The following is a 26,339-nucleotide window of genomic DNA, read 5'->3' as shown; positions in this document are numbered from 1 at the left end:
CAGGACCCTCTGAGCAGAGCCCTGCTCACACCCAGGGTCCTTCAGTCAGGCAACAGTAGCCCGAGGTTTTCTTGGGCTATCTGTGCCCCTGGCAGCATCTGCTCCCTTGGAATTGCAGATGGTCTGCAGCGCCTCCACTCCCGGGACGCCACGATGAGCCTTGCCTCTGCCTCGACAGCCTGTTTTTTGAGGACGACAAGGGGTCTCTGCCTGGTGCTGGGGATAGATCAGGAAAATGCCCCTGCTCATCCATCTACCTCTTGATCTCTTTCCATCCCAGGCTGGCACACACAGCTCCCGGAACCCTGGGAGTTTGCTGTCTTCTGTGTGCTAACGAGATGGCTGGTGGCTGAACTCTAGTTTCAGGATGACAGCTGATTGCCAGAAAGACCAACCATGATGCCACTTCATCCCCAACCCAGAGTTGGGAGGAGGGGCTGGAGACCAAGTCAGTCACTAATGGCTAATGATGTTTCAATCACACCTACATCATGGAACCGCCACCAAATCCCCAAACAATGGGGTTTGGGGAGCTTCCAGGGTGGTAGAAGCATCCACATTAAGTGGGGAGCTGGGCACTGAGAGGACAGGGAAACTCCACACTTGCTCCCCCAATACCTTCTCCTATGCTTCTCTTCCATTTGGCCACTCCTGAGTTGTATCTTTCATAACAAAACCATTATTGTAAGTAGAGTGCTGCCCTGCGTTCTGTGATTCATTCTAGCAAGGTATTAAGCCAGGGGGAAGGTCATAGGAGCCCCTGATTTCAGAGCCGGATGACCCTTGGGCTTTGTGGCTGCTGTCTGCTGTGGGGCAGAGTCATGGGACAGAGCCCTTCACCTCCAGTGTTCATGGCATGAACTTGTTGGACACCCAGGTGGCGCTGGAGAACTGGAGGACTAAGAATTGAGAATTGCCACTTGGAATGACACCAGACAAGTGCAAAGTCAGACAAAGTCCTGTGTCCTCTCTAAGAGGCCAGTGCCCCTAGTTATTCTTTAAGCCTGAATCCAACGGTCTCTACTATGCCTCCTTCTTGGCTATGGAAGACAGACACCTCCACCCTCCCATCCCACTGCTGGGCAGTCCCCAGAACCTTTCCATGGCATTCATCACTACAGAGAGGCTTGGAGAGGTCTAGGAAGTTAAGACCTCCACAGGCCAGGTGGATCTGGGCTCACCCATCCTCTTCCCCACCCACATCTCCAGAGCCCAGACCCCAGCTCTGGAGCCTCTTCTCACAAATACACTGTGCCCAGCCATCACACCTGGGACCCCACGGTGCTGTATGTTTCCTGCTGTGTCTCCCAGCAGACTCTGCTCCACCACTGCCACCTGGGCAATTGGCAGCAAGTACATCCAGACCACAGGTATTGGCAGCAGGGAGGCAGGCCTGGGGCACAGACAACAGCCAAATCCTGATGTTGACATGCAAAGGATGCCACACCTCCAGGAACATCCAACAGGCAGCCAGTTGCAGCCAGTTCCAGCCAGTTGCAGCCAGTTCCAGCCAGTTCCAGCCAGTTGCAGCCAGTTCCAGCCAGTTCCAGCCAGTTGCAGCCAGTTCCAGCCAGTTCCAGCCAGTTCCAGGGGATGAAAAGGCAGAGATCCTCCACCTCCTCTCCAAGAAAAATCGCCCAGTGCTCCTTTGAAGAGTCCGAGGTTGCATCTAAAATGCTTCTGGAAATTATTGTTTGAGGTGTCACCCACCTCCCACATCCAGCCCCTCCCAGGCACCTCAGTCATGCAGGAAGGAGGAAGAGCTGGAGGAAAGATTAAATAGAAGGTGTTGGTGGGAGTAGGGGGAAGACGAAATGACAGGACGATAAACACAGACAAGACCCAGGGTTGGGGCTGGGTGACCATAGCCAGACACTTGATGTCTCCGGCTCTCTTTAAAACAGAGACGGAGCGAAATCTTTCTTGTTGTGGCAACAAAGTGAGGGAGGCACGAAGAACCTCTGTGAATGTGATGAGCCCACTGAGGAGAGGTGAGACCACCAGGGCAGATGGGGTTGTCCTCACCAGCTGGCCCCCTTGGGCCCAATACACCCCTGCCTGCCCTTCAGCCCCTGCCTGAGGGAAAGAGGAGACCCCAAGAGCAGTCAAAGACACTGGAAATGAAACACAGAACAAAAAGTCAAGACCAAAGTAGAATGGAGCAGTGGTGTGTGAGTCCACGGGGCCATCCTGCAGAAGGGTGAGGTGGTCACTGACAGTGGGGGCACGGAGGCACAGCCACAGTGTCAGATGTCTATGCCTTTGCCTCATCCTCTGGGAAGTGCCAATGAAACACACATTCAAAATGTGACTTCTGCCCTGTCAGTGACTCCCTAACCTGGGGAGGCAGGCTTCAAGATGCTTTCAGTCCCTGGGGATGTTTGCAGACAGAAGTAGAGAGACGTTGTCCCTGGAAAGCCATAATCATCTAGTATTGGAATGTTTCCGAAAAGGCTTGTTTTCGTCTGAAATGACATAGCTGCCCCTGCCGGTTTTGTCCACCCTGTATGTCCTGTTCCTTTCACTCTAGAAACACAACAAACGTGTGTAAACAAACTGTGGGCAGCTCTCTACGCAGGGTTCTTTGAGCCTGGCCCACACTGGGCGGCTCCCACAGCTGAGGCAGGGTCCGTAGCTACGGATCCCGGACAACAGGCCACACGTTCCGGGAGGATTCTAGCAAGATCTCCCCGTACCCAAGCAGCCTATGAGGCTAATGTTCAGATGAGAAGGCTCTGTGGGAGGCCACAGTTGGTGCTGTGGGAGACCTTTCCCAGGCACACAGGGCAGGACGGATCCATGGAGCCCAGCATGTATGTTTCTCAGTATTCCAACTGGATCCCTCAGAAGTCGGATGCAGAAGAAACACAGAAATCCGTCTGTGTTTCATAGCACACTGATCCAGCTCTCTGCATAAGGCAGTGGGTTTCAGACAGGTGCACAAAGGGCCATGGGAGTGGTTGCTAGAATGCAGATTCCCAGCCTCTCCCCCAGAGATTCAGATTTTGTGACTCTGGAGTGGGACCATCCTCATTCATTCCCGGCTCCACCACTGACCCGCGTGTTTCTGTGTAACCTCTGTGCACCTGAGGTCATCTGAATGAGGGGCACTGTCCGGACATGGAGATACTAAGGGCCTTTTAACAATCTATTTTCCAGGTGCTGCAATGGTTCAGTAATGTAGTATCTCAGGCCTGGTGCACAGTATGTGGTCAGGGTGCACTGTTTTTGTTAGCAAGACAAGGTGTCACGTGCTTCTTGGATTCCAGGGATTCTTCCCTCTATCTGTCTACAACTGTCGCCCTTACCCTCGTTATTGGATTGATCCCATACATGGATTTTGGAAGAAATCCTGTTGAGGCACTGTCCTTGCAGTTTCTGTCTCTTAGCAACAAGCCTGGCCCTCTGCCCCTCCCCCACAGTGATGGGACCTAATCTGCCCTTTGCCCTGTCAGGCCACCAAATAATTTCACAATTCTAGTGGGACAGCAGGGGCCCCTTCACAAGACGGTTATGTAATAGAGCTCGTATTTGCAAACAGCCTGCCTGCCTAGCTGACTTAAGCGGGAAAGGAATTTATAAAATGACATTAGAAAGCTTCTATCTCAGGAGGGCTTGAGGATCACATGAAGACGCTCTGGGCCCTGGTGACAGAGGTGGCTCAAGTAAGGGACACTCCCCTTTGGCCTCTGCCACTGCTGCCCCTGAATTTCCTGCTCCCCTGCAGGAGTTAGGGCTCTGCCTCCCAGGGTGTCAGGCAATCTGAGCTGGCAGCTTACAGGGATCATGTGGGGTATGTACACCAGGAAAAGTGGGGTGCTATTGTTAAAGAAAGGAGGCAGAGGTGCTGAGGCCACACACACACATTTGCACACTCTCATACACATGCATGCACACACATATACACAATTATACACCCCCAATCACAGGCACACTCAGATACTCATGCATATACTCATATACACACAATTACTCATACTCACACACATAACCCAAGCACACTCATGCATATACTCTCACACATTCACGGTCACACTCACACATACATACTCTTATACATACATTCACACACTCCCTTACACACACACACACTTACACACTCATATTCATACACATGCATGCATAGTCATATACAGTCACACACACACACTCATGGGCACATACTGATACACAATCCCACACGCACACAAACATATACAACATACCCATACACGCAAATGCATATCCTCTAACACTCATGCTCACACTCCCATACACACTCACATATACACAATGACACACACACCCATATACACATTCCTCACACAAATACATGCATCCTTATGTACCCTCAGACACAATCACATATACACAATCACACACGCACACATGCTACATACATATATACCCTTATACACACTTATACACGTACACTTCCTCACAACTCACACATACCTGCTCATACACAGTCACAGATACCTACACACACACCCTCACACACCTGCACATGTACATGTACACACGCTCACACTCATGCCCTCTCCAGCCCTTGTGCCCCAGCCCTGGGCACAGCTCAGATGCAGGCTGCAGTGGAGCTCTGTGCCTGGAAGCCGGCAGCTGAGGGCTGCGTGGAGCTGACGGTGCGGCAGCCGCTAGAGCTGAGCGAGAGCTGCCACTCGTTTCCAGGAAAGGAGAAACGGAGAGTGGAGCAGGATGGATCTGTACCACCTGCTGGCTTTCAGGAGACAAAGTGGGTCGCACGACTGAGAGACTGTTGAAAGTCCCTCTGGGAAGACAACAGCCTGAGACAGCACTTACTGGAGGAGGGGTCCTGGGGGCTCTGAGTCAGGGAGGAATTGCTGGGCAGGGAGGAAGCAGAGAGCCCAGCCCGCTTGGGACATTTTCAGGATTTTTGTAAGCCGGTTGTGAAAGTTGTCTGTTGTTGAAAATTAAATTATACAAACTTACAACCAAACACGTTATATTAAAACTTCCAGCCTGGTGCTGACCTTGACCCGGTGTGGCATGTCAGCATCACTGCTCCTCCTCCCGACTCTGCCGTCAGCGAGGGAACTGGCACCATGGAAGCCAGCAAAGGCTACGAATGAGGGCTTGTGTGCTCTTCTGGAGAACCAGTGAGACTCCTCCATCAGCACACCCCTGGCTGGAGGGCACATTATTGTGGGTTACCTATAGCTGCCCCAGTCATTCTTATGGCCGACTCGGGATCTAGGCTTTGGACTCCCAGCTCCCATCTCATCACTCATGGGCTGGAGCCTGTTGTCACGTGGGATGAGGGCACGAACTCCCCTGCACTTCAGGCCTTCTCTGTGCAGGATCTGAGGGCTCCAGCATCCAGAGAAACCCCTCAGGTCAAGAGTCAGAGGCTACGGGCAGGGTACAGGCAGGTTCGGCTAAAAGGACCTTCTCCAGTTCAGCCTCCTCCTTTCAATGCGCTTTCCCCCTTTTATCCCTTCTGTGTTCCTGCTGTGGCCTGACACCATCCACAGGTACCATCCGTTTACAGGACTGTTCACATTCACTCACCCCCACTTCACACGTGTGACCCAACTGCCCATTGGCTCAGCTCCCTCCTGGCTGCCTCCAGCAGAGCCCTTTTCACGAAGGGAAATCTGTGCCCCATGGTCACAGGAAAGCCAGACATCAGATGATGCAGGTGGGATGGAAAGAATTGAGCTCAGAATTCTCTGGGGGGTTACAGATCACAGTAGACCTGAGCACAAAGAAGCCAGCACTTTTCATCCACTTCGTATGCTTTTATGTCAAAATGGGCTCCAGCTGAGTACACTTCCACACTTCACTTCCAGACACACCAGCCCTGTAAGAAGACAGCAGACAGCTAATGAGGGGCCAGGCGAAGGTGACGCTCCTGGCAGCTCCAGCGCTCCCTGGCCACATCACGCCTCCTCTCATTGTCTCAGGATAAGCAGGGACCTGGCCAGGCTCGGTCTGTAGAGGTCAAGCACGTCCTCTTTCAGTGTATTTCTCCCTCATCTAAGAGCACAAGCTTGAGATCATTATTTGATTCAACCATGACTTTTCTTGCAGCCCGAGTGTAATGTGTTAACAAGCTCATTCCATTAACTAATTTTCTTCTTTTTACAAAGAAGTACAGTAGCCTAGAGAGGAAAAAAAAAAAGATGCAGCGCTTGACTCAGAGGAGCCACGCCGGGCTTTTTTCCAATGTAACTGCAGGTAGCGCTTTGAGAAAATAAATCCTTTGGATAAATTTGCCTGAAACAAGTGATTCCAATTTCCCCTATTACAGACGTGGTTCTTGACTCTCTTGGCAGGTAAGTGAGTCAGATGGGCAAATTAATCAGATGGTGAACGCCCAAGACCCAGCTCCAGATTCAACAACACCAGCTGCCCTGAAACTATCATTACATGCTACAAACCCAAACAGGCCTGAACTCCATAACCCATTCCCTGGGCAGGCACCAGTGCCAGGCAGAAAGTTTCAGGGAGTCAGCCCGTCAGAACGTGACCTCCCTGAGTCCACACACACCCAGGCGCCTCAGACACAATCATCATTATTATAACAGCAGCAGCAGCAACAAAGCCTGCCTCTATAGGCTCTCTCCCTCCACCAAGCTCAGACACACATTAAATTATTAATGCTAACGAGGCCTCCCATGTTGCAGATGAGAAAACAGAGAGGAGGTGTTTTCTGAAGAGCAAATTGTTGATTGCATTACAATGATTAGAAATTGAGGCTCATACACCTCATGAGTAGACTTTGCAGTGATTTGAATATTTGAAGAGTTAAACATCTCAATCTCAAGTTACAGGCCACTGCTAGAAGTCTATGAGGACTTATATGCATGTGTTACTCACTATCTAACTCCACTTGTTTCCTGATATCAGACTGTAAGAGATATATCTGTTTAAGTGATACATCTACTTTTTTATAGCATTGTGATATGGCAAAATCTATAGTAATTTTAACTTATTGATATAAAGGGCAAATAATCACTAGTGATTTCATTCTGACCGTGACTCTTACCAGTCATGCTGTTGTTGCCAAATATACCCCAGCATTGGCTATGTGCCTCTTCACTCAGTACTCATTTCCTTTCTTCTCCCACATTCAGATCCAAATCTTTCCATGTTCTACTTTGCCTTTCATTCTGTCTTTGTTTTGTCGTTTGACTTTCTAAGCTTGTATCCCTTATAACCATTCTATATTTCATGGAAACAAGAACAGGTCTAAGCAGGAGATGCTGATGTGGAAATTGTGAAAGAGACTTTTGAGCCTCTTCCACACTCTATCTTCTTGGTTCACAGAAACCTTTGTGAGTCTGGAAAGTGTCCTCGTCTCCCACAGGAAAACGCTCACACACAAGTAAACAGGAGGACAAGGAGAGGCCCCCCTCTGAGGGTGGGCATCCCCTTTTTCCATGCCCACCTGCCTTCAGCAGAGGCCCTTTGTGGTTCAAGAGCCCGTTTCCCCAAGAGTGACAGTAAGGAGGGCAGGGAACAAGGAGAATTTGGAAACATGGAGGCAGAGGGGTTGGCCTGGAGGCCGGGGACATCCCTGATCTGATTCTGGTGTGAGTCTGGGTGGCAGACCTCTTGGGGAGGTCGAGGTCAGTGCTGGAACTCATAGGACCCCAAGGGGAGAGACATGGCTGCCTTGTATACCCAGAGGGCTGGGTTGGGCTGCCCAGGCTGCACACAAACCTGGAAGCTGTCTCCCTCTGCATCAAACCCACATCAAACCTGGAAGCTGTCTCCCTCTGCATGGGCAGCTCAGCAGCCATCCTGATGGGCCAAATACCATAGGCCCTTACTGTGTTTTCTGGGCACTGTGTCAGGCGTACACATGGGAACCAGCTGCACATGTTGATATTGAATTTCTTGCCAGCCAGCTTAGTGGGGACTTAGAAATTTGTTTTTTTTTGTGATTTAGAAAAATAATATGACATTTCTTGCATTTGAATACAGTGGAATGTATTAACTAGGATCAAATTCAACTGCATAGAACTAGAGTGATCTGATAGCAGCTTAAAGAAGAGAGGGATTATTTTTGTCTCATATAAATAAGTCCAGGCCTGGCACAGTGGCTCAAGCCTGTAATCCCAGCACTTTGGGAGGCTGAGGCAGGTGGATCACATGAGGTCAGTAGTTCAAGACAGCCTGGCCAACATGGTCAAACCCTGTCTCTACTAATATTACAAAAAAGTTAGCCAGGTGTGGTGGTGGGCGCCTGTAATCCCAGCTACTCAGGAGGCTGAGGCAGGAGGATTGCTTGAATCTGGGAGGCAGAGGTTGCAATGAAATGAGATTGTGCTGTTGCATTCCTGCCTGGGCAACAAGAGCAAAACTCCATCTCCAAAAAAAGAAAAGAAAAGAAAGAAAGAAACAAGTCCAAAGAAGGAAGTCCCAGGTTCCTTCTAAAGTTCTGTTTCACCATCCTCAGTGAGGTAGCCAACCACAAGGCTACCTCATAGACTGCTGAAGCCTAAGCCATCATGTCTGCATTCCAGGCAGAAAGAAAGATAAAGGCAAGAGGACTTAGGGGAATGTGCCAGTTGCCCTTCCCTCTTTTGAAGTATTTTCCTGGAAGCCTCAGCCAACATCTGCTGCTTAAATCTCAGTGGCCAGAATTTAGCACAGCCACAAGTGTCTGCAATGGAGGCTGAGAAATCGGAATTTTATAGCTGGACTCATTGTTATTTCGATAAAACAAGGGCTCTGTGACTAAGGAAGAAAAAAGAGATAGGTACTAGATGGACAAATGACACTCCGCCCACAAAAAGTAAAATTAATGATTCATATGTGTAGGTACAAGTCCATTTGCCTCAGACGAAAGCCTCCTGACTTAGTGATGGATAGTTCTTCCTTATCTTACCTTATTTTTATTTCAGAACTACTCGATTTATGGTGATATTATGGAAAAGATTCAAAACATTTACTTAGCTATTGGTAGTGGAAATGACTTACACTACTCATCAAAATTATCTCCAGGATTCTATGTTCTCCTCAGTGAAGAGAAGTTGTCCTCTAAACTAGCATGGGGCCAGCAGCAGACAGCAAGATCAGGATGCATTTTGTATCAAATATAAAAAAGAAGATGCTTTCTATCCCTGACATGATTTGAAGTGGTGTGTCACTCCTATACTTAAACCATGATAGGAGTAATATTCTGATTCAAAAATAGAATTGAGTGAGAAAAGGAAGAGAGGTTTTACTCAAGTAGTTAGATAAGATTTCAAACAGAAAAAAATGAGAAGAAAAATATTAAAGAGAATGTTTTTGTCCAAGTGAATATTTAGAAGTGAAGTTAGTTTAACTATGACAGAGTAACAGGTGCTCAGTCATTATGTCCTTGAGGGGGAAGGGAGCAGGGGGTTTGAGGGAAGCCCCCAGGCAGAGCGCTCCCTAGAGGGTTGGTGGTGGGAGGGAGCAGAAGGTGGTATGAGCCACTGGGAAGGCTTGGCTGCCACCCTCTCACCTGGGAAACCCTTCCTGGTGCTCCTAGAAAAGAAAAGCCACAATTTCTTCCCATTTACATAAAGGAAAAATCCAGGTGAGTTGGTATTCAACCAAATGCCTTTTTGCCAGCATAAACTCTTTGCATTAATTTTCTGGCATCTGATATGCATCTGATATGCCTTTGAATATTCCCAAATACTTTCAAGGAGAAGCTATTTCTGCTCCTTGAGAAATCCTCCCCTGTACTCACACAAGAGTAGCTATAGCTGAGGGCCTCTTCTTTGTCACTGGGGACCATGCAAAGTGTCTCCTTCCCACCCCTCATCACATAAGATCAGTAGGTGGTTGGACATTGCCTGGGGCCAGACGTAGAAATTGACTTGCACAGCAGGCATGAGTGGGTACCACGTGAGACACAGAAGCCTCATTCCCATGTCTCACCCCGTTAGCTGCTGCACCTAAAATCACCTTTCTCCTTGCATCGTGAGACTATCATTGTGACTTGGAGGTGGGTTCTGGGGACTTGTTCTATTGGTTCACTAAAAGTCCTTTTATTGGGATAAGTGCATACTCCCATGGAAACATCTTATTACTTCAGCACAAAATAGGAGAGTGGAAGAATAATGACATCAGAACTAAACAGGAGCAGCTAAAGCTATGCTGAAGGGTCAGGAAGGACCAACTTCCTTTCAGATACGTTTATACTTATCTTTTAAAAAGCTCATGTCGGAATACAGGAGTATAGCAAATAGGGAAAGAGATTGCATGTAGCAAGTTCTACTCCTACCCAACCCCGATTAAGAGGCAAATGGCACCCACACATAGGTCCAAATATTTTAAAGTTATCGATCAAACTTACAAACTGCAAAATACAACATGTCCTTTTCTTCCACCTTGACAAATATACCTCCATGATGACTTGGACACCCAGAGCTGAATCTAGAATTTTCTTTTCCACTGGAGGTGTCAGTATGGGAAGACCCAGTCTTCAGCTCTGGAGAGGACACAGTTTACTGAGGGAGAATGGTCTAGAAGGTGACTGCAGACTCTTCATAGGCGCCTCTTCCTTGGGTTTCATGGATGCCTCACCCAGTGGTCTCTCTTGCCCAGGTCTAGGGGTGATACTGTCCTGGAAGATAGGATAATTGCAAGAAAGCCTGTGAGTAGCTGCCCAATCTATGGTTTATGCAAAAAATTGAATTCAGTGCATTCACACATATCACCAAGGTTGGAGGAATCCCAAAACCCTCCACAGAAGTGATTTGGCTAGGTGTTAAAGGATGGATAGACCTGAGAAGGAAGGCTTAGACCCCCAGGCAGGGAAGTGTTCTAGCAGTCTGGCTACCACAGGCATGGTGAGAAAATGTAGTGGAATTCAGAAGATAAGATGGAAAAGGAAGGTTGGAAAATGTGGTGGAGAGCCTGCGTTGCTCAACTGTGGGAGTGTTTTGAGCTGAACTGTGCCCCCTCCTAAGATACGTATGTTGAAGTCCTAACCCCCAGTGCCTCAGAATGTAACCTTCATTGGAAATAGGGTTTTGCCAATGCAGTCAATTTAGAATGAGGTCCTTGGCAAGTGGGTTGGTGGGGGGTGAGGGTTGGGGGGTGGGTGGTTAATCCAATATTACTAGTGTCTTTGTAAAAAAGGGAAATTCAGACACAAGAACAGACACAAACACGGAGGACGCCATTCAAAGATAGAATGTGTTCACACGCCAAGGAACCCACAGGCTGCCAGCAAACCCCCAGAAGAGAGACCTGTGCAGGTTCTCTCACAGCCTCAGAAGGAACCGACCCTGCCCACACCTTGATCTTAGCCTTGCAGCCTCCAGAACTGTGAGATGATGAGTCTCTGTGGTTTAAACCACCAGGCTCTGGTGCTCTGTCACAGCAGCCCTAGCTGACTGACACAGGGAGTTTGCCTTTGTTCTCAAAGCATGGAGAACCACGAGAGGAACACAGAGGTGACATGTAGAAGTCATTTTCTGGGATGATTAGTGTGGCAGGTGTGAATGAGTGGAGGGAGCATGGGTAGAGTCAGCAATGGTGTCTGGCTGGTCTCCCAGCATCAGCGGTAGAAGGGTCCGTGGCTCCCTGCAAGTGGAGGGATGTGAACGCCAGCCATGACCGGGGTGGTTCCTGTCTGCTCATTGCCCTCCACCATGACCGTGAGCACCCTGGCAAAGAGCAGAGCTGGCAATGATGGTGTTTATAGCAAGCATAAGGCCTTGGCAATGCAGAGCGGCTCACTGCACCAGCAGCATCACAGCCCCTGATCCCTTAGCCTACAATCGCCTTCTCTGTGGATGTGGTGATGGGAGTACCAAAAATCCTTCCATAAAGCAGGCCATTTAGGAGGGCCTCACCTCTTCAATAGCACAGGATTCAGGGCTGTCTTATTGCAAGGTCAGCACAATGAGAACGGAGTCTGGCAGAGAAAGGAGACACCACAATTTTATCTTACCTAAACTTGCACTGTCATAGGCTTACCATGAGGATTCAGGCTACTTGCCTCCACCCATTGAGCAAATAACTTGGGTTGACTCCCAGTGCCTGTTGGAAAATCAACTTGGTTCTCTGACTTCACATGAATGCGGGTCCATCAAAGACTTTAAGAGGAGGGGATTATGTGAGGATGGGTGGTATGAGGAAAGAGTTTACAATACTCTCCTAAAGCCAGGGAAGAATCAGTAAGAATGGATTTCACAGCAAAAGCAACAGCAGCATTTGTAATGTCCCCACCTAATGAGCATCTCTGACCTCCATCACTGTAACAGGCACCTGATATGGCAGAAATGTGATGATGCCTTGGGAACACAGGACTTCAGGATTTGGAACAACCAAAATTTAATTCCAGCCCATGGAACATGACAATGCACATCGGCAAGGCTCCCTGCTGATCCCTGCTGCTCAGAGGCCAGGCCAAAAGGCACCATTTTAAATGCTGGCCACGTGGCAGGCCAAAGAGCTCTGTGTGACCTCACATTGAAAATCAAATGCACATCCTTGAGTTGCTCTCTGCTTCTAACTCATGGCTACAATGAGTCATGTGGCACCCCAACACCCCAACAAAGCCAGAAATAGCTAGTCTTTGAGTCTTCCTCATGAAGAACAGAGGTCAGCAAAGTTTGGTGATCAACATGGACAAAGTCCCCATCATCCTGCAAGATTGGCATTATCCTCTTATTTCACACATGAGGCTCAGAGGAGCTATGTGACTTGCTTGAGTGAACATTTAAACTCAGGCCAATGGATTTTTTAAAGTGTATCTTTTCATTCTAATTTGCTTCTCTCTCCCTCTCTCCATCTCTCTCTCTCTCACACACACACAAACACACACACACACACTTCTTATGTTTACCCATATATTCTAATTTCCTTTCCTTTTCATTGTGTTTGGGCAAAACAGTATTCCTAAGCTTTAAATGGGTCTCATTCCTCTGGAGGTTGCTCTGTACTGAGATGTGCATCTTTACAAATTGAAACTGATCTTGAAATACTCAAAATACTGAACTCAAAATAGTTCAGTTCAAAGGTCTGTCAACATAAGAAAAAATAAGAAGACTCTAATTTTGCCCCATATCTAGGAGTGCCATAATTTTGCGTAGCATCAAAAAAATTAAGAGTGAAAATAGAACAAGGCTTAACTCTTGCAAATATTCACTCTTTGTACAGTAAAAAGCTCGTGGCTTGGTTCTTTGGGCAATTATGTCATTCCCCACAGGACTAACTGTCTGGTTCAAGTGCCGTTTTAAAGCTGAGGCTTTGGTAGATGTAAGCAGGTTTTAATTTCAAGGTAGCAAATTGTTAGAAATGATGAAATCAAAGCCAGCGTATGAAATATTAGGAGTATTTGTGCTTTAACGTATATAGCTTCAGTGTCAAGGAACAAAAGGCAGTGAGGGAGGATGACTCAGAAAATACATATTCTGAATAATCCTGACATCAGAGAGAGCTGACACGAAAATACCTTTGATTACTCGAAGACAATTTGGGAAAATATCAGCTGTCTATTCTTGCCAGAATTGCAAAGGACTTTGAAAAGATCCTTTTGGGTGGAGTGGTATGAAGGGAAACAAAATCAGGGTGGGATGGTGAGTGAAGCTCTTCTAAGAAGCATTGCTGCAAAACGTCAGAGAAATGGAAAAGTAGTGAAGGAGAAGGTGGGGTTGAGAAAGGAGTCTTTTTTTCTTTCTAACGAGTAATATTAGACCTTGGATTTTATGACTTCAAGTGAAATGTGGAAACCTAACTTCCATTTAGGCCTGTTTATGGTCCCATTTTTAAATGTCATCTTGAGTATCAGATAGTGTTATGTTGGTTTCACTCATCTAATATGGTTTCTAAAACTCACAGACAAAAGCCTAGTCTCATTTGTGTCTCTGTCTACCTGCCTTTTCCACAGTTCCTTCCTCCTTTCCGGTAACTCCAAGATTCTTCCTTTCAGCTTTTCCTTTCTGCTTGAAGAGCTATCTTTAGCAATCATTCGGGGTAGGTCTTTTAGAGACAATTTTTTTTACTTGTCCTTTATAGGAAAAGGTCTTTATTTTCCTGAAGGATAATTTCAGTGGGTTTAGTCTTCATTGTTGACAATTCTTTTCTTTCAGTCCTTGAAAAATGCTGTACCACTTTCTTCCGACCTCTGTGGTTTCTGATGAGAAATCTGCTGTCATCTGAGTGGGTGTTTTCCTAAAAGCAATGTGTCATTTCTCTCTTTCTCTGCTTTTAAGAGCTTCTTCTGTGTCTTTGGATTTCAGAAGTGTAATTATGACATGTCTTGGCATGGATTTCTTTGGGTATATTCTATTTGGGATTTATTCAGCTTTTTGAACAAATCCCGAAATATGTAAACAAAGAAAGAGTATTCAAAGACATAACAGCAGCAAATTCCCCAAATTTGGCAAAATATATAAAACTTTGTTTATGTAAATGAAATATATAAATCTTATGTCTCTGAATACTCTTTCAACCTCACGGTCTCCTCTCCTTCTGAGACTCCCAAAATATGAATGTTAGATCTTCTGTCAGAGTCCCACAGGTTCCTGAGGCTCTCTCCATTTTCTTTTTTCTAATCTATTTTCTTTCTGTCATTCAGATGAAGTAAATCCTATTGCTCTGTCTTCAAGGCCACTGCCTGACACACTGGCAGACTGCAGTTAGGGGAACCTGAATAGGATTGGTCTGTAGAATCATTGCTCATTTGAGGTTTATAGTCGTGATTTAAGATGAAACCAGTCAGTCCGGTTGAACGATTGATAGTTTTAAAATCAAGTTCTGCTTGTACACAGACAGAAGGAAGAAAGGTAATTACACTAAAGCAGGTGAGGGTTTGGCAGGGATTCTAGTGGAGTAGAGGCTAGAGGGCATCAGGAAGTTGATTGTAACGACGGTCCACAGAGGGAGTGAAGGGATCGTCAAATGGAAGATCTCAGTGAAGTTTAAATTGCTTTGGAATTGAAAGAATAGGAGGCAACACTCGTGTTTTGAATGCTCAGAGTTGAGATCTTATATATTGGTGAGTCTAAGATCCCAGATATGATGGAGGAGTGACTGGTGGAAGTGGGAAGGAGGAGAACATAGATGAAGAGGAAGGAGTGACAGAGAAGTAGATATCTGGCCGACCACAAGACCACCAATATAATTTATCTTCCAAATGGGGAGGCATGAGAATGAAAGTGGTGCCGACGATAATTACTCTAGGACAATAGGCCTAAGCTGGGACACTCCAAGAGAAACCATGACATATGGCCACCCTAGGCATCCATGAGGTTGGAAACACCAGTGTAGATGATGAACAGAATACAGATCAGGATCAGGATGGAGTGTGCACAAAGCCGTGGCTGGATCTAGTGTCTGAAATGACTGAGAAGGACCAGATAAGGAGACAGTGGCAATGACCAGGGCAGGGGATGGCAGAGGCCAGTGAGACACATCCTTGAGCATCAGGGACTTCTGGTTAGGAGAGAGGGAGAGGAAAGGTTAGGAAGGAACAATAAGAAAGAGGAAAAACCAACTCCATTTCCTGATCCTGATGTAGGCCGTGTATGAGAAAAACATCCTGTGTCTGCAGTGACAGGGTGTTCCCAGAGAACAGCCAGGTGTCAAAAGGTGAGAGCAAAGATCAGAGGAGAACTTGACGGGGCACAGGGCAGAATCCTGGGGACATGCACTGTACTCAGGCTGGCCAGAAGATGGGGGTGGAAGGGAGGGATGCGCCATAGGGTCAGATGAGAACTTGCACAGGACTTGGGGGCATGACATTTGGAGGAGCACCCTCGGACGTCTATTGGGGATGGATGTAGATGGGGAGAGGGTGTGTGGGCAACAGACGGGATTGATCATTCTGAATGCTGAGCTCAGTCATGTGGCTACTATCACACTGAGGAGGAGCAAGGTGGTGTCCACCAGGAAAGCCCATGCTGTTGTGAAGGCTCAGGGTGATGAGTTCCAGAGTAATCCTGGCCTTCTTCGTGCCATCTCTTAACTCAGCATTTTTCTTTAAATTCTAAAGGGAAGCTACTTGAGGGTCTGAGGAGGGAGGAACACTTGTGTCCAGGAGGTTGAGGCTGCCGTGAGCAGAGATAGTGCCAGTGTACTCCAGCCTGGGCAACACGGCAAAACCTTGCCTCAATAATAATAACAATTATTATTCTAAGGTAATGCCCAGTTTCTGTTTTGTTCTCCAGGCATATTTGGTTTCCCTTTAAGCGAGCTATGGTATCAAACACGTACTCCTTGCCCTCAGGCTTTATTTTCTTAGAATTTGGGGATTTAAGACTCACCTGTTACAGCAATATAACCAAAAAACACACTTTAAGTAAGCCTACAGGATGCCATTTGTCTGGCAGTATGAATAAACCTAAGTGTTCTGAGAAACCTTTCCATCACCACCAGGCATGGAACTGCTACGAAGAAACTGCAAGATGGGAAAGTGTTCATTAACAAGACTTTAGCGGCCAGGTGCAGCGTCTCACGCCTGTAATCGCAGCACTTTGAGAGGCCGAGGCGGGTGGATCACGAGGTCAGGAGATCGAGACCATCCTGGCTAACACAGTGAAACCCTGTCTCTACTAAAAATACAAAAAATTCGCCTGGCTAGGTGGCGGGCGACCTGTAGTCCCAGCTACTCGGGAGGCTGAGGCAGGAGAATGGCATGAACCCAGGAGGCGGAGCCTGCAGTGAGCCAAGATCGTGCCACTGCACTCCAGCCTGGGGACAGAGTGAGACTCCTCAAAAAAAAAAAAAAAAAAACAAAACACACAAGACTTTAGCATGTCGAGCTGCACAAAATAAAGGAATATTGATGTCTTCCATCTAGTGCATCTCCCCAGAGAAAATCAGAATAAAGAAAACTGTCTCTTACTGGCTCCAGATAAAAATTTCCTGATTTCCCAAATCACATTTGAAGGGGACAAGGCAGGGTAAATTCTGTTGGTCCCATAACGTGGTCAGGACTTGGTGAGCAGACGGAAGGAAGGGGATGCAGTTTCCAGGAGGTGCTCCTACCTGGCATCTGGCCTGTGTGAACGGCAGCCTCTCAGACAATGGTTGTGAACAAATCTAGTTTAGGATGCTGGTCTCAAAACACATCAGTTTCTACCTGTCTGTCCTCCCTAAGTCATTGAAGACAGTCATTATTAGACAGATTTCTAAATCCTGAGTGTTCTTCTAACCTTGTGAAAAAAGAGTTATATAAAACTGGAAGCTGTTTAAGAACAACAAGAGTTATTTTAGTTGACTTTTAAAATTTTTCTTCATGTTTATTTAATTGTTTTATTATACTTTAAGTTCGAGGGTACATGTGCACAACGTGCAGGTTTGTTACATGTTGTATACATGTGCCATGTTGGTGTGCTGCACCCATCAACTCGTCATCTACATTAGGTATTTCTCTTAATGCTATCCCCCGGCTCCCCCAACCCCACGACAGGCCCCGGTGTGTGATGTTTCAAAAAGCCCTCCATCATTTCCCTGTTAGTTGCTCCTACCTCCTAAGCCTGCTCAGTCTTTGTGACTGCTGCTGATGGATTGTCCCTACAGACAGTTTAGTTAGCAACTGCAGATTGTAGATGGCACTCGTCCTTCCAAATACTTCAGTTGTCCAGCCATATACACCAGCATCATTCTGCAGTGCATGAATGAGGTCATAGCAACTCTAAAGTTGCCTGTTACCTGGGCATCCACTTCAACACGCATGTGATCCTATTGCTCTGAGGAGGTGTCAGGCATTGGGAATTCAGAGATGGAACACGCAGCCCCCATTCCCACCCTGTGGTGAAGGCACACACCTGCTTTGTGGTCCCTGTCATTAGTGTCTTTCTGAGACCCAATTTTAATGACCACATGGAATTCCATAGCTTGTCTATCTAATTTCCAGTGTCCTCCTTTTTAAACTGTAGTCTAGCTACACTTATCTGCTTACATGGTTGCATCTCTATTATATTTCATCTATCCAACCCTTTTGTATAAGAGGCAGGATATGAATGAATTCAATGTAAACAGATATTTCCAATACAACTTGATAGCTGCTATAATAAATGAATGCCTGGAGAGATTTCAGAATCCTGGGGACTTGCACTGGACTCAGGCTGGAGATAAGGGAATGCCTTCTCTAACGATTTGACATAAATGAATAATTGTGTGTAAAGAGTCAACTCTTGAAGACATGCTTCCATGTTGCAGTAGCTGGGAGCACTTCTGTATGGGTGATGTATACCATCAAGGTAAGCAAATGGCAAGGTGGGAGTCTGGACTGGAGGACAGAGCTCTGATCACAATCAGCCCTAAACGCCATTGCTAGAAAATGTAAGTATTGTCCAAGGGTGGAGGGCAGTCACTGAAAAGATGCCGTGCAGAAGGGTGGCATCACCAGATCTGCACCGTGGGAAGATCCTTGACATCGAAGGCGAAAGGAAAGAGAGAACGATTCATTTGCTATTGCAGAAATCACTTAAGAATTCATGCTGTACTCTGTACTTCCACTGCAGGTAGTGGTGGGGTAGGTAATTGGGACCAGCCTCAATTGGGATTGGGATCCCACTCCAAGGAATGCACCCTGGGTTTCTCAGACACATACCAGGGAGTGGAACTGCAGTGGGTCCTGAAGGCAGTGGCGTTACTATGATCCGCTCCAAACTAGGAACCACCTAGTGTCCCCCAAGTGACAAATGGGAAAAAAAGCATGCTCTGTATTAATGCCGTGGAACCCTACACAACAATGACTGTGATTCACTGGATAGATGAATCTCAAACTCGTAACTGTGAATGAAAAAATAAAATGAAATGAAAATCAAGGAAGAGAATACATACTGCTCACAGAGAGGGAACTTCAGGGCATGTGTCTCAGAGAAGACACTAGGAGAAAAGTAAGGAAGTGATCACTCTTAAACTGGGCTAGGGATTGTCTTCAGAAGGAGGAAGAGGATGCTACCCAGAAGAGAAAACTCAGAACCTTCCAGAATTCGAGGAATGTTCTTTTGCTTGACCTGAGGACTGGTTATTTGGCTGTTTCTGATATACTATGAGGTTGGTGGGAAAAAAAAACAAACCAAAAGAAAAAAAAAACATGATTACATTTGCACCAACCTAATATATATGTGAATTTTGTGCTATTTTCTTGAGTGTTTTATTTCATGATTATGGTAAATGGTTTTTTAAAATGTGAATGGTAAGAAAGCGTGGGAACGTGTAATAAGGTAATAAAGTGAGATATTTTAGCAAGAGAATCTGTAGAGTTGGGTGAGTGACTGACGGAATCCAGAGGCTGGGGAGCAGCACCTAGAATCACCCCCAACTGTGTTGTTGAATAGCAGGTGGGATGGTGGCTTTACTCACCACATACGAGTTATGTGTGTAAAGGGTCAGCTTTAGGAGCAAGTCTAGTGGGCTCAAACAGAGGAAATCGTGAGTTAAGTTTTAGACTTGTCTAGATCCAGATGTTCAAGTCTACTAAGAAATTGGATACTGGCCTAGGGCTTGAAACAAAAGTATGGTTTGGAGTTTTTGACTTGAGAGGCATCAGCATTGGCAATCAACATAAGACATCAAGAATGCAGATGGCTAAAAAGAGTGTGTGTGTGTCCAGATTTATTAATAGAAAAAATACATCAAATCAACATAAAAAGCTCTTGAAGAACTTCTGGAGTTTAAACTTCTAGTTTGTAGTGAAATGGTGGAGACAAAAACAATATATTACAGAGCTAGAAATAAAGGATCAAAGTGAAAGAGAAGAACAAAACAGCTGCTTTTGAAGGTCCCTAAAGCGAAAGAGAGGGGAGGAGAGGTGCCTGTGAAGGGACCTGAGTTCTCGGGAGAGTTCCTTCTGGTCTGTGTTTAGCTATGGCAGTTGCTGTTCCTACCGGGCAGAGAAGATAATGATGCAGAAGGGGCAGGAAGAGATGGAATCCAAACCTCAGGTGTTGGCACTCCTCTTGAATAGGGAGAGAAACACCCTCACTGCAGAGAGAGGAACAGCAGCTGGGATCGCCAGTGCAAGAGCCAGAAATGGGATCCTAAACCTCTCTGGCTGATTTTAGATGGCTGCAGAAGCGCAGAAGGTAGAAGTCCTAAGAGATAAAATTAACAACTTAAACGACCTTGAGCAACTTCGTTCCCTTCCAATCTCAAGTCTGTGTACTTTCAACATTACAATTTATGCAAATTGCCACTTTGTAAGGGAAATGATTATTTGGGAAAAGAAATAGTGTAGCATCCATGGTGACCTAATTGGTGTTTCTGAAATCCAAATAATTTAAGTTTTGCAAAACACTAGTGTGGTCAAAGAACAAATATGCACTGTAAAAAGCAGCAGATTTCACTTTAAATATGAAATATTAAAAGAAGAAATGAACAGCATTGCATCTGCCCGCCCTTTCTTTCCTTCTTTCTCTTTCTTTTTTCTTTCTTTTTTCTTTCGCTTTCTTTCTTTGTTTCTTTCTTTCTTTCTTTCTTTCTTTCTTTCTTTCTTTTCTTTCTTTCTTTCTTCTTTTTCTTTTTCCTTCCTTCCTTTCTTCCTTCCTTCCTTTTTCTTCCTTTCTTCATCTTTCATTTCATTTCTTTTTTTATTTAGAAAGCACGCATTGTTCCAAATTTTCCCTTGAAATCTATTCTCAGGTTTGCAGTTGACATGTACAGAAAAAGGAATTGATAACCTCATGAGAAAATGGAAAAAGAAAGCAGATGCTTATTAATGTCTCACAGCACTGCTGTCCCCAAATTAATTAGACCAGGAAGCTTGTAGGCTGACAGCTTATCTACCTTTTAATTCTGACTGGGGCAAGTCTGAAATTCCTTTGAGAGAACAGGAGCGAGGGTGCCACTGAATGTATTACAAATGACCTGCCGTTTGATGTGTGACCAAAATCACTGTCAATTTTTTACTCACCTTGGATGAATTGTATTGCAGACAAGACACATACATTTAATTGCCGGAAGTTTGGAATCTAGGGATAAATTTTCATGCATTCATTTGCCACGATTTTGAAAAACAAAAACAAAGCAAAAACTCTAGTCCAAAAAAACAGTTTAGAAACCAAAATGAATCACGTTTTCAGAAAACAGATCCACTGGATGGTAGAATTAAAGGTAATTTTAATTTGCTTCTTTATGCTTTTAATTATTATACGATTTTCTTTTTCAGCAAGTATTATTACTTCTATAATGGAAAGAAAGAAAAAGAAAGCAGCTACAGTAGCCACGTTCTGGATTGCCTTCCACTCAACCGACCCAGTCAGATGCCCCACTGGTCCTCTGAGAGGCTTGCACACCTGTGTTCCAGCCAGCAGGGGCGCTGTTTTCCTATCCTCGTAGAGCTGCAGAATGCTGACATGCATCTACTTTGCTGGACTCACAAGCAGGGACTTCAGCAGCTGAATGGTGCTTAGTGTGAAGGATATTAGCACAGAGGTGTGCAGTGGGCAGAAGGGCCCTTCACACGGCCAGAGCCTCCTGCCAGCTGAGGACACCAGATGAGTTGGTAAGAAAGCCCATGCCACATCTGAAGCCCTGATGGTGCCAGGATGATGTTCCCCAGGACTCGCCAGCTGCCCTTCCTACATCTGGCTGGAGCATAGCAAACACGTATCTGAACATATCCAGCTTACATGGGTGAAGGACTTGAAGGACTATGCTAACGGCATTCACGGTCTGGGTATATTTCCACATCAGTACCCAGGAAGCCCTCAGTTTAGGCTTCCCAAGAGCTGGTTGTGCTTTTGCTAAACCCACTTATGCTGCTTCTACTTGATATTTGTATTAATTCAGATAAGCCAATAATAGTGGTAATAAATACTAAATGAGTGCTTACTGCATGCAAGGCTAGCAAAATTCATTTAATGCTCATAACAATGTACGTACTATTATTGCTTTTTTTTCAGACGTAGCACATCTGAAAGTAACATTCCTAAATTCACATGGGGTGCCAGGCTCAGGGGTGCCAGGTTCAGAACCCAAGCAGTCTGGTTTGAGCTCCCCCCCAAAACACCAGGGAGAATGGAGTTAAAGCAGTTAGGCTGTGTTGCATTCTTCCTTCTATTAAGGGAGGGTGAAGGGATGGTCCTAGAGGAAATAAATTAAGGCATAATTCTGGGCTTTGGGGGAGAAAGACTAATAATATTTGCTTGGAGAATATCTATTTGTGGAATACATCAAGCAAGCTATACATGGCTTACAACTGCTTGTAAAATCAATTTACGTTCATTCAGCATGGCTCCTGGGCAGAGGTCACACAGGACTCTCCTCTAGAGAGTACCAGATGAACTCATAGCTTACGCTTCCCTCCGTTATGTACTACAATTGTTTTTGCATCACCTGCAGCTTCCTGTTAATTCTTTTAATCTTCTTACCATTCAGGTGAACAGTTCAGCAAATGTCTGCCTTCACTGCCTCCCTCCTTCCCACCCTGCTCTCTGCAAATCCTGTCCCCATCCCCCTAGTCCTTAGGTCCAAAGTCTGTTTTTAGGTCCGTGAATTTCTAAAAGTTCTGCTGGCACCTGGGCCTCTCCACAGGCTGCTTCTGTCCAAGATGGTGATGCTCTTGGCCTCTTGCCCCACACCAAAATTGGCAGATGTTCCAAAGTAACAAGCAGCCCATTAAAGCTCCTCTTCATGCCATGCACTCCTCTCTGATGTGGGCTCTGAGGAAGTGGCTCCTGTGAGCTGCCTCTATGGCTCTTCAGGGCATTTCAACAGCTTCTTACATTTTATCTGGCTTCTTCAGTGGCTCTAGGCAAGAACTTGGCCTGCTACAAACTAGTTCATCGCATTCAGAAGCAGTTCAACTCCTATATTTCAATTTGGAAAAACAAAAATAAAAAAGAAGTGACTTACCTACTATAGTACTTCTACATGTTTTAGGCTCCGCAAATGCGAATGCACTTCATTTTCAGTTTGATTTTTTTTGTTGTTGGTACAAGGTTATTGTTCTTGTTTTGAAAAACTCACATGATCTTATTGTCCCTAAAAATAGACAATTACTCTAAGGAGTCACGAATTGGTAGGGCTGGAAGGAAACTTGGGGAAATTTAATAAAATGTTCTCATTTTTAAGGTAAGAACTGATGGGCCTAAAAGACAGAAAACTGAAGCATGATAAAACCTCAAATGTTTCTTCTGCTTCTCTAGCTTTCAAGTTCTTTTCTCTCTCTTCATGTCTTATGACTTCAAATATTTGAAAAAAATAGTTCATATGGGTCATGAATGAAGTCATCATGTGACTTAGCAAAATGGAGGGTGAAATACCAAATAGAATGTCCCCGTACCTCTGGGCTATTTTGCACACGCTGTTGTCCAGACATCCCTGGGATGGCCAAACAGAGTTGCCACTGAGCACCCCCACCTACAGGTATTTGTTTACACAAGAGATCTTCTAACCTATAAGTTTAAAGAAAATCAAAGGTGCTAAAGGCAGCCAGCATTCTGTAGCTCTTGGACTTGGAAGCAGGACGGGGGGCCCAAGGCCACAAAAACGTGTTGTGTGCGCTGGGCCCACCTAAGCCCCTGTGCTGGGGAATATGGCAAAGTGTTCTAGACTAGACTAAAAGAAACAAGAAAGAAAGGCACCATCTTCTTCTCCTCCCTCCCTTACTTCCTACATCTAACTCACCCCCAAGTCTCATTGGTTTTAATTGCAAAATATATCTCAGGTTCACCCACTTTTTCCCAGTACCACTGCTGCAACCCCAGATCCATCCTTCTTTATCTCATGCCTGAACTGTTGCAGTAGCCACCTAATGGCCTTCCTGCTTCCATTCCTGTTCCCCTTCAAATTATTCTTCTCCCACATTACGCTTTTGCAACATATCTACAGTCTTGCTACACCCTCGCTTAAATCTGTCAGAATGTACTTTGCATATGGAATATCATCTGAGTTCACACCTTGGTCCACCCATCCCCATTCATGCCCATCTCATGCCACTGTCCCTGCAGAACACCTGCATTGTGCGCCTGCCATGCCAGCCTGTTCTGTGCCTTCTGCATGCTCTTTTCCACTTCAGCATATTTTCTCTAAGGAGAAGCCCTGCACCCACTCCAAAAGCACTCATGTGCATGGCTTCCTCCATAGCCTACCAGTCTCAGCATAACTATCAGCTTCTCAGGATGCTATCCTCGACCCTCCCATTGTCTCTGTTATTGACATGGCCCATTTTCTTCAGAGCCTGTCCCACACTCCTATTCCTTAACTTTACATTCTGTCTACGCCATTCATGCTTCATGATGTCAGGATCGTGTCCATTTTATTGCCTCCTGTGACAAAAGCCCCCTATCGCCTGGCGTGCACTAGGCACTCTCTAACGGAATGCGCTTATGGTTCAATCCATGCAGGAAGACATGGTAGGATATGTTCTTCACTTCCAGAGTTGATTGGACTGGGTAAAGTGTTCTTCCAGAAATACTGTTCAAAGGTCTGGAATGACTCGCCAAAAATGGAAGCAACCCGAGTGTCCATCGACAGATGGGTGGAGAAGCAAAATGTGGTCTGTTCATACAATAGAATATTATTCAGCCCTTAAAAAGATGGAAATTCTGACATATGCTATGTAACGTGGATTAACCTTAAGGACATTATGCTCAGTGAAATAAGCCAGTCACCAAATGACAACTGTATGATGCCACTCATATGAGAAAAGTCAAATTCATAGAGACAGAAAGTAGAAGGGTAGTTTCCAGGGGCTGAGGGCAGTGGGGAAGCAGGTGGTTAGTATCTAGCAGACATAGAATTTCAGTCTTGCGAGGTGAAAGCATTCTGGGGATTGGTTGCACGGGAGTGTGTATATACTGCTCAACTGTACATTTAAAAAATGGTTAAGATGGTAAATTCTACATCATGTGTATTTTAGTTATAAGTGATGAATGACATAAAAACAGACATTCTACATATTACATGTTTGTAAGAATATAGGAAAAGATATAGGTCTCCTGACCTGGAGAAGGAAGACGGAAGAAGGATGAAAGGAATCTTAAACACTTTATTTATACTGCCTATATTGTCTGATGATTACAGTTTGTTTGTTCACGTTCTTATAAAAAAGTCTTCAATAAAGCCACAGATCCCATGAAAAAGCGGCAGAGGCACAAGTGAAATCAGGTTGTAAATGCGTTCCTTTTACTCTCTTACCAATAGACACACTCACAGCTAATTTTTCGTAACAGACCATGTCACAACACTGGATAGGTTCTCTTGACCTAAAAAAATGCCTATTTTGGTCACATATTATTTGGGCATCACATTTTATCCACATCGTCATGAATTTCTCACAGGAGGAGGAGGGCTCATGTGAGCTCCTAGTGCCCTGTGGTTACTGGAAAGTGAAGCCCTAACAGCCACCTTCCTCTGCCTCCATCTATTTGAGATCTCAGTAAGATTGGCAATGTCTCTACACTGGGAACATCACTTTCCATTTGATTGATATTTTTGAGGCACGAAGAGAAAAGGAGAAGAGTATAAAATATGAGTGAGGATGTGTGCGTATGTGTGTGTGTGAGAGAGAGACTAAATCGTAAGTGTCCAGGGAAAAGCTTAATGCTGGAAGAACAGAGTAATGAAGCTGAGCTCCCCCTCTCTCTCATTAGCTTTATTGATTTGCAGTTGACACACCATAAAGTTCACCTTTGTAAAGTGTATGATTCAACAGTTTTTAGTATATTTACAAAGCTGTGCAATTATCCCTGCTCTCTAATTTTAGAACAACTTCATTACCTTGTACCAGGAGAAAACCTCTACCCATTAGCAGCAGCCCCTCCTTCCACTGCACTTTGCCTCCTCCAGCCCCAGCAACCCCTGCTCCACTGTCCGATAATTTGAATCCTCTCGTATCTCTTAAAAGTGGCTTTTGTGACTAGCTTCTCTTGCTTTTTGGCTATGATAAATAATGTTTCTATTAATATCCATTTACAGGTTTTTGCATGGATGTGTGTTTTCATTTCTCTTGCATGTATACTTAGCAGTGGAATTGCTGAGTCATACGGTTACTGTGTTTACCATTGTGAGGATCTGACCAACTCTTTTCTAAACAAAGTGGCTTTTTTTTTTTTTTTTTGAGACGGAGTCTGGCTCTGTCACCCAGGCTGGAGTGCAGTGGCCGGATCTCGGCTCACTGCAAGCTCCGCCTCCCGGGTTCACGCCATTCTCCTGCCTCAGCCTCCCAAGCAGCTGGGACTACAGGCGCCCGCCACCTCGCCCGGCTAGTTTTTTGTATTTTTTAGTAGAGACGGGGTTTCACCATGTTAGCCAGGATGGTCTCGATCTCCTGACCTCGTGATCCACCCGTCTCAGCCTCCCAAAGTGCTGGGATTACAGGCTTGACAAAGTGGCTTTTTTAAAAAATTAATTTTATTTTATTTTTATTTTAAGTTCTGGGATACATGTGCAGGGCTTGCAGCTTTGTTACACAGGTAAACGTGTAC

General features: G+C 45.5%; 2 long non-coding RNA genes across 2 annotated transcripts; one reads left to right on the top strand and one right to left on the bottom strand.

Annotated features, from left to right (window-relative positions):
• The first annotated feature begins 2,582 nt into the window (after positions 1 to 2,582).
• LOC144334865 (uncharacterized) lies at positions 2,583 to 21,746 on the top strand. Its single transcript, XR_013405129.1, has 2 exons — positions 2,583 to 2,813; positions 21,077 to 21,746. It is a non-coding gene; the product is annotated as an uncharacterized LOC144334865 (long non-coding RNA).
• On the bottom strand, positions 10,189 to 25,699 carry LOC144334866 (uncharacterized). The gene is made up of 3 exons (XR_013405130.1): positions 25,633 to 25,699; positions 19,849 to 20,003; positions 10,189 to 10,567 (listed from the first exon to the last, which is right to left on the bottom strand). It is a non-coding gene; the product is annotated as an uncharacterized LOC144334866 (long non-coding RNA).
• Between the last annotated feature and the right edge of the window lie 640 nt (positions 25,700 to 26,339).

This window comes from Macaca mulatta, chromosome 15 (genome assembly GCF_049350105.2).
Source record: "Macaca mulatta isolate MMU2019108-1 chromosome 15, T2T-MMU8v2.0, whole genome shotgun sequence".
NCBI classification, from domain to species: Eukaryota; Metazoa; Chordata; class Mammalia; order Primates; family Cercopithecidae; genus Macaca; species Macaca mulatta.
The sequence above is the reverse complement of the archived record's forward strand: the minus strand, read 5'-3'. Positions and strand labels throughout refer to the sequence as shown.